This window comes from Gnatocerus cornutus, chromosome 8 (assembly GCF_029298725.1).
Source record: "Gnatocerus cornutus isolate USDA-ARS CGAHR chromosome 8, icGnaCorn1.1, whole genome shotgun sequence".
Lineage (NCBI taxonomy): Eukaryota > Metazoa > Arthropoda > Insecta > Coleoptera > Tenebrionidae > Gnatocerus > Gnatocerus cornutus.
This window is the reverse complement of record NC_142240.1, coordinates 1,119,709-1,139,178: the sequence shown is the minus strand read 5'-3', so window position 1 is coordinate 1,139,178 and position 19,470 is coordinate 1,119,709. Positions and strand designations below refer to the sequence as shown.

The 19,470-nt window shown below is 34.1% G+C and overlaps 2 pseudogenes; one reads left to right on the top strand and one right to left on the bottom strand.

The window, feature by feature from the left end:
* Nucleotides 1–493: 493 nt before the first annotated feature.
* Nucleotides 494–1,363, top strand: LOC148169331 (uncharacterized; annotated as a pseudogene).
* A 996-nt stretch (nucleotides 1,364–2,359) lies between these two features.
* LOC148169330 (uncharacterized) lies at nucleotides 2,360–4,339 on the bottom strand (annotated as a pseudogene).
* Nucleotides 4,340–19,470: the final 15,131 nt, after the last annotated feature.

The following is a 19,470-nucleotide window of genomic DNA, read 5'->3' as shown; positions in this document are numbered from 1 at the left end:
ACAAACATGTCGCTCATACAAAACGCTTAGTGAATGGGGCGCTTTGGTCGCATCCTCCTCAACGCAACACAGAGTCTCCCCAACTGTCGCATTCGGAACAGTCAGCCGACTTTTCTCAGCAACAATGGGGCTTCCATCATCGATCACATTCTGGTGCATGACTCAATTTCTTACAGATGCAGCGAGGAAGCGATCATCGGCACCACGGTCATCTCTGATCACGTCCCAATAATCACCGAAATTAATTTAGATACAACTTCAACCGCAATTCGGCAGAACGAGATATAGTGGCGCCGCGTTGCGGAAAATTTTCTAAACTACATTTGAGAAATAAGTGGATAGTGGTGGATAGTTTGAACGTGGTTATAAAGTGTATGTAGTGACTGTTTATGGCTATTTTTGTGTTGAACTGTAGAATAGGATTATTGTAGTGTTTAGTTGTTGTGTATTTGTGACTATTTCGTTTGTTTTTTGTAAATAACTAGGTATAAGTATGTTGATTTCGATTAGTAATATTTGTAGTTACGTGAGTGATGGACAAGTTGGTGTTACCAAAACACGACCCCTAGAAGAAGGCGAAAAACTTTATTTAGCCGGTTTCATTGGGAACTGCAATTTTGTGGGGCAAAACGTTCATGCGCGATGTTTAACCTCAAAAATCAGTGCTGTGCCCCATAAAATTGAAATTCGATTTGGCGATTACTCAGGTGAATAAAAAATCGCAAAAACTACATTTATAACAAATACATAATATGTTCTACCAGATTACAAACAGTGGACGTGCTACTGCAGCTGCAAGGCAGGAGCTGGGGCAAAGTGTAAACATATTGTTGCCACTTTGCTATATGTTTAAAAGTAAGTTGATTTATTTTAAAATTATCAACTATTGCATTATTTTTTCAGTGCTGTGAATCTTGACACCTTAAGTTGTACTGACCTGCCCCAGGTTTGGGGCAAAAGAAAGAGGGAAGAGCTCGTTGAACTCGTTCCACTAGACGAATTCTGTCATGTCCCAAAAGCTACCGCTCAATGTGAAATGACAGAATCGTCTCTGGACGAGTTTCAACAAAAGTGTTTTGAAGGTATATATGTAGATCTTAAAAATTAAAATCAATAATTATATTTTGTTAAAGCTGTTCCACATTCAGGAGCTGCATTGCTTGCCAAGGGGACAGTTGACATTGCTAAACACCAAGCCAGGTTGTATCAAATAATTTTTATAAACGGCATCATCACGCCTTAGCAATTGATTATGATATAAACACTTTTTTATTTAAAAGTTTTTGCTGCTGTGTTTTTTTTTTGCAGGGATGACTTGATCAGATCTATTTGCCATAATGCCGAGCGAAGCAAATTAACCGAATGGGTGTCCCAGTCTAATTTAAATTTGAAAGAATGTTGTTTTGATACGTTCAACAAATTGTATCCCTGTGACACCTTCGAAGTTTGTAAACAAACTTGCCTGAGCAAAGCAATTTGGCACAAAGAACGCCAATTTAGAATAACTGGTTTGTAGCTAAATATTTACTTATGTTTTTGTTTGTAAATAAGAATATGGGGTTGTAGGCTCAAGGTGTTACAATTTATTTACGTACGCCAAAGAAGAATGGGACATGAAATCTAGGAAGTATTTTTATCCAAAGTCGTTTACAGGAAACTTTGCTACACGATACGGCAATGAGCAAGAAAAATTTGCCCGTGAAGCTTACAAGACTTGCCTCCCAAGCAATGAGGTGGTCATTGAGTGTGGGTTGGTAGTCTCCAAACATAATCCTTGGTTGGCTGTTTCTCCTGATACTCCTGTACTCGTACATGGACAACCAATTCGATTATTAGAAATAAAGTGCCTGGTTATCGGTAAGTCAACGTACTGTACAAGCCTTCTTTGTTAAAATTATTTTGTTAGGTTCGACGAAAACGATTTTAGAGTGTCTTCCCACCATGGATTGTTTGGAATTGAAAGGAGAAGGTTGGCAACTAAACAGAAAGCACAGTTATATGGCCCAAGTGCAACTTTCTATGGTAGTGTTAAATCTAGAAGGTTGTGATTTTGTTATATATAGTAGTTTTGACAAAACATTTCATCTTCTGAATGTAGATCGAGATGAAATGTTTTGTCAAAATCTAGTGAAGAAACTAAATTCAATATTTTTTGAGAAAATGTTACATGTATTATGTAAACCTACAATGAAATAAATAAATATCACAACTTTAAGTTTTTTATTAAATTCTCAAAACAGTACAATTTATCGTTTACAGCCTCATGAGGTCATGGCATTGATTACATATACAACATGGATTTAGTTTAAATTTGAGCATGATTTACTCCCCCTTTCTGAACAGAGGGAGTATTATAAGATTAAAATTTATCCGTAGATAAAATTGGACTTGACAAGTTTGTTAAAGCAACAATAATAATAACAATATCATTAATATTCTTCAATAATTTAAATGGCAGTATATTTCGACAGACTTTAAACGTTTTTATTCTTTGTATGGCGCGTTCTACGTGTACTCGGGCTCTAGCTATTTCTGCGGTGTTTTGGGCTTGCGCCTTTGTTAATTGTTTTTCTTTCTTTAAAAAAGGCGGACGAATAAGTTCAATGCCTTTTTTAGCACATTCATTGTCGATTAAGAATCCTTTGTCGACCATTATAGCATCACCTGCAGAAAATTTTGTCACGTCTGTGACGGGGTCTTTCAATGACGACACGGTTATGGGAGTATTTATTGTTTATTTCTAATTCCTACTAACTACATTGATACTAATCTAATAAACTTAAAACTACGTACTTACAATATAGGGGTAGACATTGTCCCACGCGACCACAATCCACTTAATAATCACAACGACCACCAACTACCAGCTCTGTAGTCACTACCACTTCTACCACTGGCTAACTCTACTACTACTGGCTAACTACCCCTTGTACGTTGCCCATGTCACCTCGTTTCCGCAAGCTGACTTTGCTAGTCCTCCGTTTTGAAGTGCTAGCTAAGCCACTTGCGAAAACCCGATGCAACGTACAAAGGTAGTTATCCTCTTAGTCGCAGCAATTCTTATTAATTGCTGACATTATATTTTCCTTATTGAATATGGCTTTGTCCGAAGCCCTACCACCATATGGTTTGCTTAAAAACGTTACAGTTCCAGACGGGGCTACACCTATTAAAAATTTTACAGTATGTTTACTTTTGTAAAATGAATACATTCTAATCCTACATTTTAGGCACTTACATTTTTCAACAATTTCCGTACAATCAAGAACAATTCTTGTATTTGGGAAGTTTTTAAAACAAAGTGGCATATTACATTGAATTTCTTCTATAGTAGGAAACCGGATGAAACTTTTCAATAAAAATGCTAAATTTTTTATAACATGCTGAAAATAGCTTTGAGCTGTTGTGTGGCTGACACCAAACAAAATACTTAAACATGTAAGTGGTATATCTAACATGAGGCGCATTAAAGAGAGTAACACAATTTTTTTCATACATAATTTTGACTTCATATGCAATGTTGGCATTAACGCATTCACAAAAACATTTAACAAAGCAAAATTTTGAACTCCCGTCAAAATTCGTAGTTTATAATCCGTATTTATAATGTCAGACAGATCAAAGTCTTTCAACTCTTCACATGTATTTACTTGAATACATTTGTCTTCAAATTGTTTAGCTTCTGTGTTTGAAAAACTGATGGGATTTGAATGTCCCAAAAAAATTAACGCCTCTGCAGCGTCCAATTCAGTAGTGTTAACACTAAAATGAAAATATAGGTTAGAAACAAAACTATTTGACTTTACTTTTTAACTACCTCTCAACAAGTGGTGTATCCTCTACGATTTGCACGACATTCCTACTCGCATCTCTGCATTGAAAAAATAATAATAAAGCAGTTTCACCTAAAACCTATGCTTACATTGATTTGTGTCGATTTGCAATTCTTTGTTGTCTTTGCAAAGACTTTTCTTCGTTTACTTCTTTGTCATGCAAACCCTTTGGAAGATTTTGTGAAGGCACAACATTTGCTTTTAGTCGGTAATTTTTATTTACATGGCCTGTAATCATTATTATTTATGGGTTAAAGTTAGGTTAGATTAATTTAAACCAACTTACGTCGATTAAAGAAAAAATCTTGATCTTGAAAATGTTTGCTGCATACTCGCATGTATGGTGATACTGCTTTTCCCATTTTCAACGCATGAATCCACTTCAATCGTAGTATTTTATTATCGGGATTTGGAAATTTGTGAAACGATACATTATCTGAATAGTATGTTTTACACTGCGGCACACAACAGTACATATTGCTTTTTAGAGCGTTTTTTATTTGCATTCATTATTTTGATTAATAATGCACTGCTTAAAGCACTTAAAACAATGAAAACTATAAGATTATGTTAACACGCCGGTTGTAAACAAACATTTATCTCGCAACCGTCATTCATATTGGAATTTTACAGCGCCATCTACATTTCGTTTTCATGCCCAATTCCAACGTTGGTTAAAATCCGAGATTTTAAGCAAACAAATTGGAACCAGTTTTCAGCCACCTGCATCGAGCGGCTGCCGAGAATTCTCGCAACTCGATCGCCTGACGTCATCGACAAACAAGTCGCTGACCTTACCCAACTCATCCAACCTAGCGTCCTTGACTCGACTCCCGAGAAAATAATAAATCCTAATCGAAAGCCCCTCCCGCCTGATATCGTTTCATTGATCCGACAAAAGCGCCGAGTCTACAGAGAATCCGGACATCAAAACAGAATGGAATCGATTAAACGCTAAGATAAGAATCAAAATCAACAAACATCGTGAGAACCAATGGATTCAAGCATGCTCAGAACTCGACTTCCGCAACGGCGCCAGTTTCTGGCACAAATTCAAAGTCTTGACCGGACAGAAAACAAGAACACGCAGCCACCTGAAAATCGGAAATGACATCATCATTTCCGACAAGGACAAATCACCGATCCTCTCGTAGCTTTGTAGACTGACATCACCAGGTACCTGAACTCGGGACAGTGCGTTGTTGGTGTCTTTTTAGACATTGAGAAGGCATTTGACCGAGTTTGGCACGCCGGAATGATTCAGAAACTCAAGAGTCTCAAGTTCTCAGACAGATTCACAGGCCTCATCGACTCATTTCTGACGAACAGGACCGTCAAAATCAAAGTCGGAAAAGAACTCTCAGAACCGATCGAAATCGAAGCGGGAGTTCCCCAAGGTTCAGTCATCTCGCCACTCCTTTACTTAATTTACTGCCACGATTTCCCGGCAGTAAACAACGAAACAATAAGAACGTTTCAATTCGCGGATGACACAGCACTTTGGGCCGGAAACACCACCTCTTTGAGAGCGGCAAATGACGCCCAGAACATCCTTGACAACATCCAGGAATGAGCCTCAAAGTGGCGAATTTCTTCAAACCCAGAAAAATCAACAACTGTCCTTTTCAGAAATGGAAAGCTGACACGCGCGAAGAAGTTCTTTCCATGACACGCTCGCCTCAAACTCTGGAATAAAGAAATTCCGCTAAATGTTGTAATTAATTCCAGCCACCCTCATTCACATATGTTCAATTAGTCACATCTCATAACTCTCCCTTAAGACGGAGTGGGGGTGCGACTATTCCGACCACGCATTTTTCTTAGATTTTAGATTTAGTTCTTAAGAGGTACTGATCCGGACTCCAACCCGGAATGTAAATATTAGCAATAAACCACAATTTAAGGAATCTCGCTTTTTCACTAGTTAATCCCCGTAAGCACGACAGAGAAACACAACGGCACACAACATAAAGGACAGTGTTCGATATTTGGGTGTGGAATTCCACAGGTACGGTTCCCTTTCTTCCGACCTCAAAACCACAATTTCCAAGGTTCGGAAAAGAGTAGGCTTAATTTCCAGGTTAAGGGGTGGACTCAGGGGGTGTTCATCTCCAACCCTTCTTCTCGAGTTCAAATCTGCCCTTTTAGCCTCTCTTGACAGATCCAGCCTGGAATCCATCGCGTCGTGCGAGAGAAAAATTTTTCGAAAAATTTTCCGTCTTAGTCCTAGGTTCCCCTCATCACAGTTGCCCGAGGTCACCAAGACAGAACCGATCTTGGAACGTATCGTCAAACTTCAGGCGTCATATGTGCACCGTTCGCTTCAGAGCGGGAGCGCATTGGCGAAAAACACCATCTTCGAACATTGGCTCACTCCATTTGCTCCAATAGGTCGCAACAAGAGAAGATTTCCAGAGAAACCGAGGCAGAAAAAAAATCCACCTTCCTAGAGCCCTAATCCAGGCCCACTCGCTTTTTTTCGAAACTTCTCCCGGTTTAATTACATCCTTCCAATTTTGCTGCGCCCTCCTCCAATTTCCGGGGTGAATTTCCAACCACCACCACTTCGAGCAACTAACTCTCCCAGCTGATCTCAGCTCGCTCTCATTTCAACCGCATTCCAATCGTGTGTAAACATCTCCGGACACACGATAAAAAACTCGCTAAGACTCTTTCTCTCTCTGCTCCACGACGCAAGTCATTTCTCCCTTTCTAGCCCGGCCGCAACAGTATAGTTCAGCCAAGTTGGTCTGAGCTACCATAAAAGCATAAAAATTTGCGGGCTACCGCAACGGGACAGCTTCAAAAAATTCTCAAGTGCACATAATGAGGATTTATTTGCTTAAGTTTGCACCCTGCGATAAGAATAGCATCCCTAAACAGGCCAGATATCTGGTCATAAATGACAAAATACCGCAAACTGTCCGGTGGCGGTTGCCGTCTAATTTTTATGATTTTATGGTGGCGCAGACTAACTTGGCTGAACTATAACAATCAAGGCGATCGAATTACCCTGAAGCTCCTCCCACTAATCCTTTCCAATTAAACACAACTTTTCTCGTCTTTCTCCCAGCTTCTAATTCTATCGCTTACACCTCCGAACATTTTGTTTCCGATTTATGGCGGCTGTTTTTCTGTTTCAGACGAGACCGCCTCGCCGCGCAGGACAAAGGCCGCCGTCCCAGGTCGTCTCGACGTCCAAGGTTGGCAACAGGAAGCGGCGGAGAATGGACAGCGCGACCATCGCCACACAGTGGTCGGTGTTGCAAATCTAGCCAGACAAAACCCAAAATTACAAAGTACATAAAATTGGTGCCTGAATTGTTTCTGTTTACATGAATCATCGTAGAACTATGCAGTATTCTTTAAATCCTTTCTTTCATTTGCATAACAGGTAGAAAACGACCCTTTCAGTACGTTGATTAGGTTTGGACAAATTAGTCGTTTGAGTGCGCTTTAGTTATCATAAGCGTTCAGAGTTTTTACGCCCAAAAATTAACACTTTCAATAATAGAGATTTCTTCCAAAGGTACGTACTTTTCTTTGTCTTGCTTTTGGTTGGTAAATGTTACCATACTATTGCAATATCAAACCCAAATTAAGCAATATTTTTTCGTTGTCAATGTAAAATCATTGAGCAATGATTAATAAAATTCTCTGTCATTCTCTGTCGTAAAATTTATGTCAGAATTTAGTATTATTGCTGTTCATTTGGCGATCAAAACATTACTGCCGGATCTAGCCGGTTTACAAAGATTTTTTGACATAAGACGAAATGTGCTCTCGAAGACAGTTGTTCGAATTTTGGAGAGAACAAACAAGTGTGGGATGCAGAAGTGACAGTGTTTACCAGTTTCTTTTAAAAAAATTAAACCTAAGCTATTGTGAAGGGGAAGTGATTGCTGCTGTGAAAACTGCAGTTAACAGTTTCTGCATTCATGTGAAAAAAAGGTGGCAACAGAGTCACTTCAGCATAAAGACTTTTTTGGCCAAAAATTCTAATTGGCTGAATGGCAAAATAAGTTTGCCAAGGAATGTTTTATCGGCGGCTATGTTAAGAAGACCCGAAACTTCTTCAGGCGTCGTTTCTACACCGACAACAAGCGTAGGTCGTCCGCGAAAATCATTTCTGGCAACAAAGAATCGAAGAATTAACAGCGTGATAAAAGAATCGAGTCCAGAGGAACTTATATTTGCAACGCAAATGAGTTTACGTGGGAAAGGTAAAAGGGATGCAGCATCAATTGTCAAGCAAATAAATGCATCTCCTAGAAGAGCTACAAAAATAAAAAATGCTTTCAAAACAGAAGGACCAGATTTACCGGTTAAAATGACTAGCGAAGAAACTCTGGCTTTATATGTGGATGCAAAGCTGACAAAACATCCAGTATATTGTAATTCGCAATAAAGCGAAGTTACTAAACGCCAATATCTATCCAGCATACGACAACGTTTTGGCTGCAAAGAAATCATGTTATCCCGACAATATAAAAGTAACTGAAATATCGGCGGTAATAGGTTTTCAATCACTCCTGAACCTTACTGTTCAGCGTCTATTTCGCAGCAACCACGACATTCTAGACAGAACTAATAAAGCAAAATCCCAAGAAATAAAACTAATTGTGAAGTGGAGTTGTGATGGAGCGTCAGGACAGAGCAACTACAAACAACGGTTCATTGAAGAACAAGAAGAAATTAATGATAATTCATCTTTGTTTGTGATCTCCTGTGTTCCACTGCAACTAAGCTGTGGAGAAACCATCTTGTGGCAGAACTTAACTCCTTCGTCAACTAGATTTTGCAGGCCAATAAAATTTCTTTTCGCTAAAGAATCTGCGGAACTAATACGAACTGAGGTAGCAAAGGTAGAGGAACAGATTGTAAACTTAGTTCCTACAATAATTCACCATGAAGGCAAATATTTTTCATTGGTATACCAAATGGTGATGACTATGGTGGACGGGAAGATATGCAGTGTGATTGCTAATCAGTCATCACAGCGATGTTACATTTGCGGAGCAACTCCGAAACAAATGAATGATCTAAAAAGTCATTCCAAAAGAGGTGCCAACGATTCGAGCAGATGCTAGAGTAAATGTGGAAAAAAGAAAAAAGAAAATTCAGGCAAGATTTCGAAAGGAAATGGGACTGTTAGTGGATGTGGTAAAACAGGGTACGGGAACCACGAATGATGGCAACACAGCTCGTAGATTTTTTGCCAAACCATCTTTAGTGGCCAATATTACGGGCCTTGATGAAGGACTGATTATAAGATTTAGTGTAATTTTACAAACAATTTCGAGTGGCTGCAAAATTAATGTAGCTGCTTTTGACAAGTATGCCATCGATACAGCAAAACTGTTTGTCAATTTATACGGGTGGTACTACATGCCAGCCAGTGTTCACAAATTACTAATTCATGGAGCCCAAATTGTTGAATCTGCTCTTTTGCCAATTGGTCAGCTTAGTGAAGAAGCCCAAGAAGCACGCAACAAAGATTGCAGAAGATTTAGGGAACATCACACACGAAAATTTTCTAGAATTAGCACTAATGAGGATCTCTTACATATGCTTTTGGTCACTTCAGATCCCCTAATTTCGGCAAAAAGACAATCCCCAGAGAAAAAGAGCATAATATTACCGCAAGAAGTTCTAAATTTATTGATAATTTCACCTATTCCAAAATCAGATCTTATGAGCTTGGAAGAGGAAACATCAGATGATGATGACCTCAGTTACTCGTCAAGCGATTAAAAATTGTTATGCATATTTGTATTAAAATCTTTAGAGATACCTATATTTTTGTCTTAGTGTTATTTTTTTTTTCTGTATTTATGTAATTCTTTTGGAATTATTATAGCCATAAATGTTTGCCAGTTTGAGTTAATTACCTATCTTAATAATAACATTTCTAAAATAATTAATAGATCGATATGTTTTATATTATTTACTCAATTGGACAATAAGTCAATGTAATTATTTCTATTGCTCGAAAATCTCGGTAAATTCATGAACAATTGAAACTTCAGCCATGCAGGACTTGCAAGTTGTTTTTGTCTCATTCTAAATAAGTGAATTGAAAAAAAATAGAAATTAGAATTTTTATTTACAAAACGCGAATTTTCGTTGTATGATATTCGCCATTTTAGTCGGCCATTGTAAATTTTCATGAAAAAAGATATTGTTTATCAGCAAATACGAAAACTTTAAGTTAGTAAAAAATTCAGGATGTTTAACATCGTTTTGGATTTTGTCCAGCTAGATTTGCTATTCCGACTGTGCGGCATCCCAAAACTCGTCAAACAGCTGACACTTCTTCTCAACACAATCTCACTTTCGCAACATCCGCGAGACGATTCCGACTTGGATTTTTCAGTTTCCCCAAGTCCTAGCGCAAATACGGGAATTATGTTGTAAGTCGACCGTGACCGCACCCTGGATGTACCTTCCACAATTTTTACTCCCTTGTTCCTATTTTTTAATCTCGAATTAAATTTTAATTTTTTGAGAATTAATTTATTTGTTACTTCAAATTAACTTTTTTCTTTTTGTAATCCATCCACGAACTTCAAAGACATATCTGAAAAAATTAATTTTTTTATTGAATATATTAGTAACACTAAGGATACTCATGGTAATTTGGTTATAAATACTAACAAAAAAAAAACAGTTTTTTGAGATGGATTGTTGATTTAACCAATATAATAAGTTTCTATAAAGATTTGATTGAAACTGGTTATTTAAGAAATCTTTTGATGTATAATTTTAGCCAGAATCATTTAGAAATAACATTCGGCTTAATTAGACAACGTGGTGGATTCAATTTCAAAGCGCCTACAAGAGATTACTTGTTCATAATCAAATTAGGACAAGTAAAAATGGGAATTGTGTGGAATTTGACGCCACAAATATTTTATTTGTTGGAAGTGGGAGGAAAATTGCTGATAAAAACAACTTAATAGAAGATTTTCTTTCTATTGATGTAGTGGACCAAGATTATAATTATTTTCCTAAAGACATGTTATCTGCATACAAAGAAAACGTGATCGAATATTTGCTGGATTTGTGGTAAAACAAATTAAACCAAAGATCACGTGCACATTTTGTAAAAGTTTGTTGCGTTGTAATCAGGGTGGAACGAAATCGTTGTTAATAGCAATGAAGCAATGGGGAAAACTAACAATACCAAGCGAAAATGTAATTAACATTGGAGTTGATAGTCCGGGAAAACCAGTCAAAAACTCTAAATAAAACTAATATTAATCTTTTTTTAACTTCGTTGCTATTACGAAAATCCATATCTGTTTTTAACACCTCAGAGATCTTGGAGCAAGACGTCTTAGATAATGAAACCTTTTAATAAGTGTTATCTAGACTGCCATTAAGTAGTGTTTGTTTATTTCAGGACACTTTTGGCGTAATTATTGGTGCAAAAACGCCAACGAATGACGACTTTGTTTGTCGCTTGACGATGAAAGTTAAAATAAAATTAAAATATCTGCAGATTAGACGAAAAAATAATACAGTGCTTTGAACTTTTAATGAATAAACTTTTATCATTATTAATTTTAGAAGAAAGAATTTAAAAATAAAAGATTGTTCACGAGCTTTTGAATAAAGTGAACCTTTCCTTGGTGTTGGACATCTTCAATCTTTAAGAAAATTTGTTCAGAATACATTCCTTACACAATTTAAGTTTAAAATTCTTTAAATTTGATCGTTAATTATTAATAATGAAATATTATTATTTTGAGATTAGATTAGAAACAATAGAGTATAATTTGGGTCATAATGCGCTTACAAATATACGTAAAAAATTTGACTTTAAAGTTGCAGCAAACTTGCTACCTAAAGTAACCGAAGATGAAGATTCCGTGCATCAATTAATAGAAGGTATAGAATTATATGAGCCGACCTTAAATGCAGATGCAAAACCGGCCTTAATCAATTATGTACTGAAAGCATGTGTATCGCGGCATCAAAAAATTCGCCTTAACCCAAAATATGACAATGTAAATTTGTTAATTAAAGATATAAAAAAGAAATTTTTGCAAAACATTCTTCAGCGGCAATTGCAGCAAAATTGCAAAATTCAAAACAAGGTAATAAAACGATTGAAGAATATGGGAGATTTATAAGAAGCAGTAATGTCAGATTTAACTTTGTCACAGTGTAGAGACAACCCAAACCATATAGAAGTCTTTCGCGGTAAGAATGAAAAAATTGCAATAGATGTTTTCACTAGAGGTATTCGCAATAATGAACTTAGAACCATCATAAAATCACGTCAGTATAAATCTTTAGCAGAAGCAATTGTCGGTGCAAAAGAAGGGCAAAATGTTTTCCACATGAAAAAATATAAAACGTCATATTCAAATAAAAACACATATTTTAGAAATGCATTTTCCAACAAAGAACATTACCATCATAACAATCAGTCGTAAATATTTTAGCAATAACAACAAAAATAATAGGGGTAATAATTATTACAATCAAAATTTTAAAAGTTACCAGAGTAATGGGGAAAAAAGAGGAAGACAATACAATAATTACTAAAGTAATCAATATGAAAAACAAAATTTCAAACAAAATCAAAATAACTCAAATTTGAGACAAAGAATGTTTTACTGCTTAAAAGAACTGAATGTGATTTGGTAAAAATGAATTTAAAATTTCATTCTAAGCAACTTCTCTTAGAATGGTACCTAACTTTTACAGCTATTTCTAACGCGAAGTAAATTACAAGAAAATGGCATTATTAAAAAGAATCCCAGTAGATTGAATTTGCCATATCTGCTCTATTTAGTATCGTCATTGATTTTGCAAAATTGCATGTAAATATCCCTTAAAAAGAACTTTACTATTTTATCAAAATTTAACTTAACATGCCAAAAATGAATAGAAATATAGTATATATTTCAGAACTATTGACATCTCGGTAGGCCATGTCTGTGTAAAACGCCTCTAACAATGTGAACGACATTTTGGTTCTAAAACTGTCAATGTAACATTTTGAGGTTATGAAGTAAATTAGTTTTTTAATGGATTGATATTTTAATCAGATTCTGAATCTACCATCATAACACAGATTTCTTCTGCTTCAGATTTCAGTTCCTCTTCAGAATCTGATGAATCAGATTCTAAGTTGACGTGACACACATTACATACACATAGAGATAAATATAAAACTAAAAACACTAAATACGCTTATATTAGAAGATTCTGCCAACATAAATTTGAATTTCCAAGGCACACTGAGATGTCAATAATTCTGAAATACAGTATACCAGCTTGTATTCTGGCTGAAATTAAACATTTACCGTTCACCAATCAAAATTATCATGAAGGCAATACATTTTAAGAAGTTGCAACCCAACTACAATACAAAAAATAATTAACCTTCCAGTAGTTTGCTAGTTCAGCCGGACGGTATTAGTCTGCTAGACCCCACTCAATTTTTAGACCTAAAATAAAATTCAATACTGCAATTTGCTTGAAAATGTTGTAAAACATTGTAAATTGGAAGATTGTATTCAGTAGATTTAAAAACATATTTAATTACAACGTAAAAATATAATAAACGTGCAAATCAATAAATATCAATTTAAAAGTAAACAAACACACAAAATGATGGATTCTATGGATTCTATGCAAATATATATTCACTGTATAAGTCATTATCACTTAGATAATCAATTTTCCTTTCATCATTAAAAAAAAAATTCTATTTTTGAAACGGCACTTTTTTCCGAAAACGAAAAAGTACATTTTTCATGTTCAAAGTTAATTTTTTTTATGCTTACAATTTATAAAAAATCCACTAGTAAAAAATTCGCATGTGTCTCAAAAAAATAATACATTTAGAGTTAGAAAACAATATAATAATATCGCGTCTTCAGTCTGGTGGGGTCTGAGAGGCCCGGTCAATATATATTACTACATATTTTATATTTTTGCACCGACAATGCCGGAATAAAAAACACGGTAGTTAGAATGATTCAAAATAAGCAGCTATAAGAGATTTGGGCATTTTGAGTCAATTAGTTTAGATAGTGCAACGCTTTTTTTCAACCTCTGGGTCTGTCAGACCCCAGCAGACTGCTGGAAGGTTAAATTCTGCATCTAAACAACTCTTTCAATGGTAATTAAATGGACCGACACGGTTTGTTGATCCTCCAGAGTGGGAGGTTGCGTACTTTATAGGCGGTAGTGCCCGCACTTCATTGCCCCGCCGTGCTACTACCGCCTGTAAAGTATGCAACCTCCCACTCTGAAGGATGAACAAACCGTGTCGGTCCGTTTAAATACCACTGAAAGCGTTGTTTAAATGCAGTATTTAATTATTTTTGACTGTAATTTTACTATGGTTGAGTTGAAACCTTTTAATATGTATTATCTATACTGCCATTGAGTAGTATTTGTTTATTTTAGGACACTTTTGGCTTAATTAGTGGTCCAAAAACGCCAACGAATACCCACTTTCTAAATTTGATATTTTAAAAATCGTAAAAAAATGTTACAGGCGTTTGTCGCTTGACGATGAAAATTAAAATAAAATCGAAATATCTGCAGATTAGACGAAAAATAACACAGTGCATTGTACTTTAAATGAATAAGATTTTATCTTCCTTAATTTTAGAAGAAAGAACTTGAAAATGATAGATTTTTACGAGTTTTTGAATAAAGTAAACTTTTCCTTTGTGTTGGACATCTTCGATTTTTAAGAAAAGTTGCTCAGAATACATTCCTTACAAATTTTTTTAATATTAATCTTTAAATTTGATCGTTTATTACATTGTGTAACCAAATTTTAGAAAAGTCATATTTGTTTGGTTTAATATACAGCGTGATTTTTTTAAAACGTATGTATATAGTTGCAATTTGGCTTTCTTTTAAAGAATATAAATTCATTTGTTTCTCGCATTGAAAAATTAACAATTATATTCATAAAATAATACAAAAGCGTTAAAATACAATAAACAATTGATATAAAATGCGGTTTTATGTTAAAAATTCAAAATACAATCTTTGTTCTTTTCCTTTTTGTTAGCAAATGAAAATTAGCAACAACTCAAAATAGCAGTTACTGAAATGATCTTGAAGTTCCAAAGACAGTGGGATTTGTAAAAGGTATTGTCTTCAAAGACTCTCGGATACCATGTCTTTAGACTCGAGAAGCGATTTTTACAAAAAAAAAAATTAAACCCTTGACATAGTCAATTTGGAGATTTTAATGCCGAAATAGACTTTATACGCTTCCCAAAATTTCGTCGCAGGAATTATTTTGAGTTTTTCTTATTTAATTCTTAGAAAACATCCCCCTATGTAGATAAATAGATCTGCAAATAATTTACATTGTCATCTTTTGTGGTCACTTTTAAATTCGCAATGAGGCAAACAGCGAAAACAAAAATTTTTGAAAATATTTTTTTTCTCTTAATATAACGACATTTCGACAAAACCAATGATAACATGTCAAAAAGTTCGTTACTCTCTAACAATAAATGTGAAAAAAATAACATAATAATTTTTGTTGTTACATAGTGTTATTGATAATTAAATATTATTATTTTGTTCATTTCTGCTAAACAAATGGTTTTGTTTATTTTTTAGTTCGCATAAAATTATACATAATAGAAACTCAAAATTTAAAGATTTTGGTTTGGCAATTCCTATTATTCAATGTATTACTGCTTAAAAGAACTTATGTATGTGATAAAATAAAAATTGGAAATTTTTCGTTTAAAAACTCCTCATTTGGTTTAAATACATTTAAAATTCGATTTTAAGCTACTTCTCTTAGAATAATACCTAACTTTTAGAGATATTCCAATCGTGAAGTAAATTACAAGAAAATAACTTTATTGAAAAAAATCCTAATACATACATTGAATTTGCCATATCTGCTGTATTTCGTATCGTCATGGAATTTGCAAAATTGCAAGTTGCATAAAAATATCCCTAAACAAGGACTTTACGATTTTATCGAAATTTAACTTAATATGCCAAAAATTGACACAGATACCAGCTTGTATTCTGGCTGAAATTTAACATTTACCGTTCACTAATCAAAATTATCATTAAGGCAATACATTTTAAGAAGTTGCAACCCAACTATAATACAAAAAATAATTAAATACTGCATCTAAACAACTCTTTCAATGGTATTTAAATGGATCGGCACGGTTTGTCGATCCTCCAGAGTGGGAGGTTGCGTACATTACAGGCGGTAGTGCCCGCACTCCATTGCCCCGCCGTGCTACTAACCATTTGAAAAACATAATCTCATTTTCTTGGAATTAAACTTCGCCGTGTATAATTACCAACAGGACTTCTTTCAATTAGTCCGTTTTGAATAAACAATCATTATAAAAAGTAACACTTTCCGTTTTTCATTTACTACATCGTACCCAGAGCATTCTGGTTTTATTTGCCGGCTATCCTAAAAACATTACAGTGACCTCAGATTTCAGATATTAAAAATTGATCAAAAGGCCGGAATCTGCAGGATTTGACCAAAAACACAATCCTTTTATTTCATCTGCACCTGACACCGCCAAATTAATGAATATGAATGAAAACTTCTTACCTTAACCTGCAATGTTCTCAACACGTGGTTTTCCAACACTAAACACACCCGAACGGCCACGTTTTATTGTTTATTATGTTGTACACAATAAGTTATTAATAAACGGAGATTTAAATCAACATTTCAAGTTTTAAAATGACTAGAAACACCACTAAAGGCCATCTTGATCACAAACGAGCGGGATTACAATGAGGACGCCATGCTCTCGCGACCAGACCTGCAGACGTTATGCTAGACGATTTTTGGCGAGAGCAATGGAATCATGCCGGGTTGAAATAATGCGACCGGACTCAACCGAAACATATGCCGAACTGTCGCGGATAAAATTTTTTAATTTTAGGTAATTAATGTAAATGCGCAGAGAAGCCAACATACTTTACTTAAAAGAGTGACTTTATCAAAAAAAATTGCATTGTCAAAAAAAGTCACGCTGCCAGAAAAAAAGTCGAAATACCAAAGAAATTACACTCGGTATTATAAAGCTTTTTATTTCTTAAATAATAGTGTAATCCACAAAATTTTTATTTAGGGTAGGCTTTGACAAAATATACATAAGTCGAGAAAAAATTTGACAGTAGTTTGACATCTGTCATTTGATTTAATTTCAATTAGTTTTCAATACATTTTTGATTCTGACGAGACACACGATACATTTTCTCTTATTTGCACCTCGTAATGTTACATATTTTCATCAAAAAATTGAGGTTATACAGGGTGATTTTTAAAAAACGGCAGGCGTTGTAGAATTTTTATTTATGAACCGATTTCAAAAATTTACAAAACAAATTAAATGGTTTTTTATTTCCTATAAACTGATGATTTTAAAATTTTTCTAAATGTCTTAGTATCTTTTGGGCGATACTCAACTTTCTTATTTTAAATTGACACCCATATTTTTTTTCATAATTTAGAAGATATTAATTTTCTTGATTCAGAAATGTGTAATATGTTCTACTTTTATAAAAAATATTTAAAAAAAATATATCAAAAATGAAAAAAATTAGGCAATAAAAGTTAATAAATTCTAGGTGCTTGGTGTCAAATAACACAATATCGTTATTGTAATGTCAAAAAGCAGTAAATAACAGAAAGAACAAGTTTTCTTTCAACAAGATAGGGCTACACCTTACAATGCACAATGCATTTCTCGTAGCTGTCAATTGTGCAATAAAAAAAAGGAGATGGCGTTTCAACAGTATTTTAATTAAATTAGGTAGTTGTTTTTTCCGATTTGTAATTATTATTGTCTTTTGTTATTGATAATTTAAAAAAAAAATGCCAATCCTTTCAGTTAATTGCTGCTTTTTGACATTACAATAACGGCATTCTTTTATTTGACACCATCCACATAGATTTTATTAACTTTTATTGCTTATTTTTTTTCAATTTTGATATTTTTTTTAAAAATATTTTTGGTAAAAGAGAAACCTAGAGCGGCGTTTTCATCACATTGTAATTAACATCTTAGTCTTATTGTAAACTCTGATTGTACATCTGAGGAATAAAATAGTTTTACTACTACTACTATCGTTTAAAGCTGTTGAACTAAACAGGTCAATCGATTTTACGACTGAAAAAAAAAATTTACGATCGAACAAAAAAGTATTATCAAATTTTAACTTAAAATTTAATTTATTCAGAAATACAAGAGATTAGTAAGCTCTCCGCACAAATTCAATTCGAAAAAAATTATTTTGTAAATTAGATTTTTACGGCAAACCTTTTTAAAGCAATTTGAAAAAATTGTATTAAGGAAACCTTTCTTATGTTTAAGAAATCATTAGTTTATTGTACTGTTAACTGAAGAGAAGACACAGTTGCGAACTGGACATCTTTGGACTCAATTTCTATAAAAGCCGATTTTTGAAATTAGCTCTGTTTGACACTAAACCCTCGATTTATTCTCTGCTAATGTGTAAACCCGGCTTCAGATTTCGCCATCAAAAAAAAAAGTATGCAACCTCCCACTCTGGAGGATCAACAAACTGTGCCGGTCCATTTAAATACCATTGAAATAGAGGTTTAGATGGAGTATTGAATAATTTTTTGTATTGTAGATGGGTTGCAACTTCTTGAAATGTATTGCCTTCATGATAACTTTGATCAGTGAATAGTAAATGTTTAATTTCAGCCAGCATACAAGCTAGTATCTATAAATTTTTGGCATATTAGTTAAAGGTTGATAAAATCGGAAAGTTCTTCTTTAGGAATACTTATATGTAACTTGCAACTTTGCAAAATCCATGACGATACTAAAAAGAGCAGATATGGCAAATTCAATCTATTAGAATTTTTTGAATAAAGCTATTTTCTTGTAATTTACTTCGCGTTAAGAATATCTCTAAAAGTTAGGTATTATTCTAAGAGAAGTAGCTTAGAATAGAATTTTAAATTCGTTTATACCAAATGAGGAGTTTTTAAACGAAAAATTTCCAATTTTTATTTTATCACATACAGTTCTTGTAAGCAGTGATACATTGTATAATAAGAATTGGTGAAGCAAAATGAGCCATGAATTCTTTAGTACATGTTGTCCATGCTCTCTTACACAATTTTGAACCACTTTCAACTTTAAATTTTGAGTTCCCATTAAGTATAATTTTATGCGAACTAAAAAATAAACAAAATCATTTATTTTGGAGAAATAAACAAAATAATAATATTTCATTACCAATAATTAACGATCGAATTTAAAAATTTTAATATTTAAAAAAAAAATCGAAAAAGAATTTTAAGTTGAAATTTTGTAAGGAATGTATTCTGACAAACTTTTCTTAAAAATCGAAGATGTCAACACGGAGGAAGAGTTCACTTTATTTAAAAACTCATAGACAATCTAATATTTTCTAATTTTTTCTTCTAAAATCAAGGAAGATAAAAGCTTATTCATTTAAAGTACAATGCTCTGTATTATTTTTTCGTCTAATCTGAAGATATTTCAATTTTATTTTAATTTTGATCGTCAAGCGACAAAAGCCTGTAACTTTTTTTTGCGATTTATAAAATATCAAATTTGGAAAGTCGTCATTCGTTGGCGTTTTTGCACCA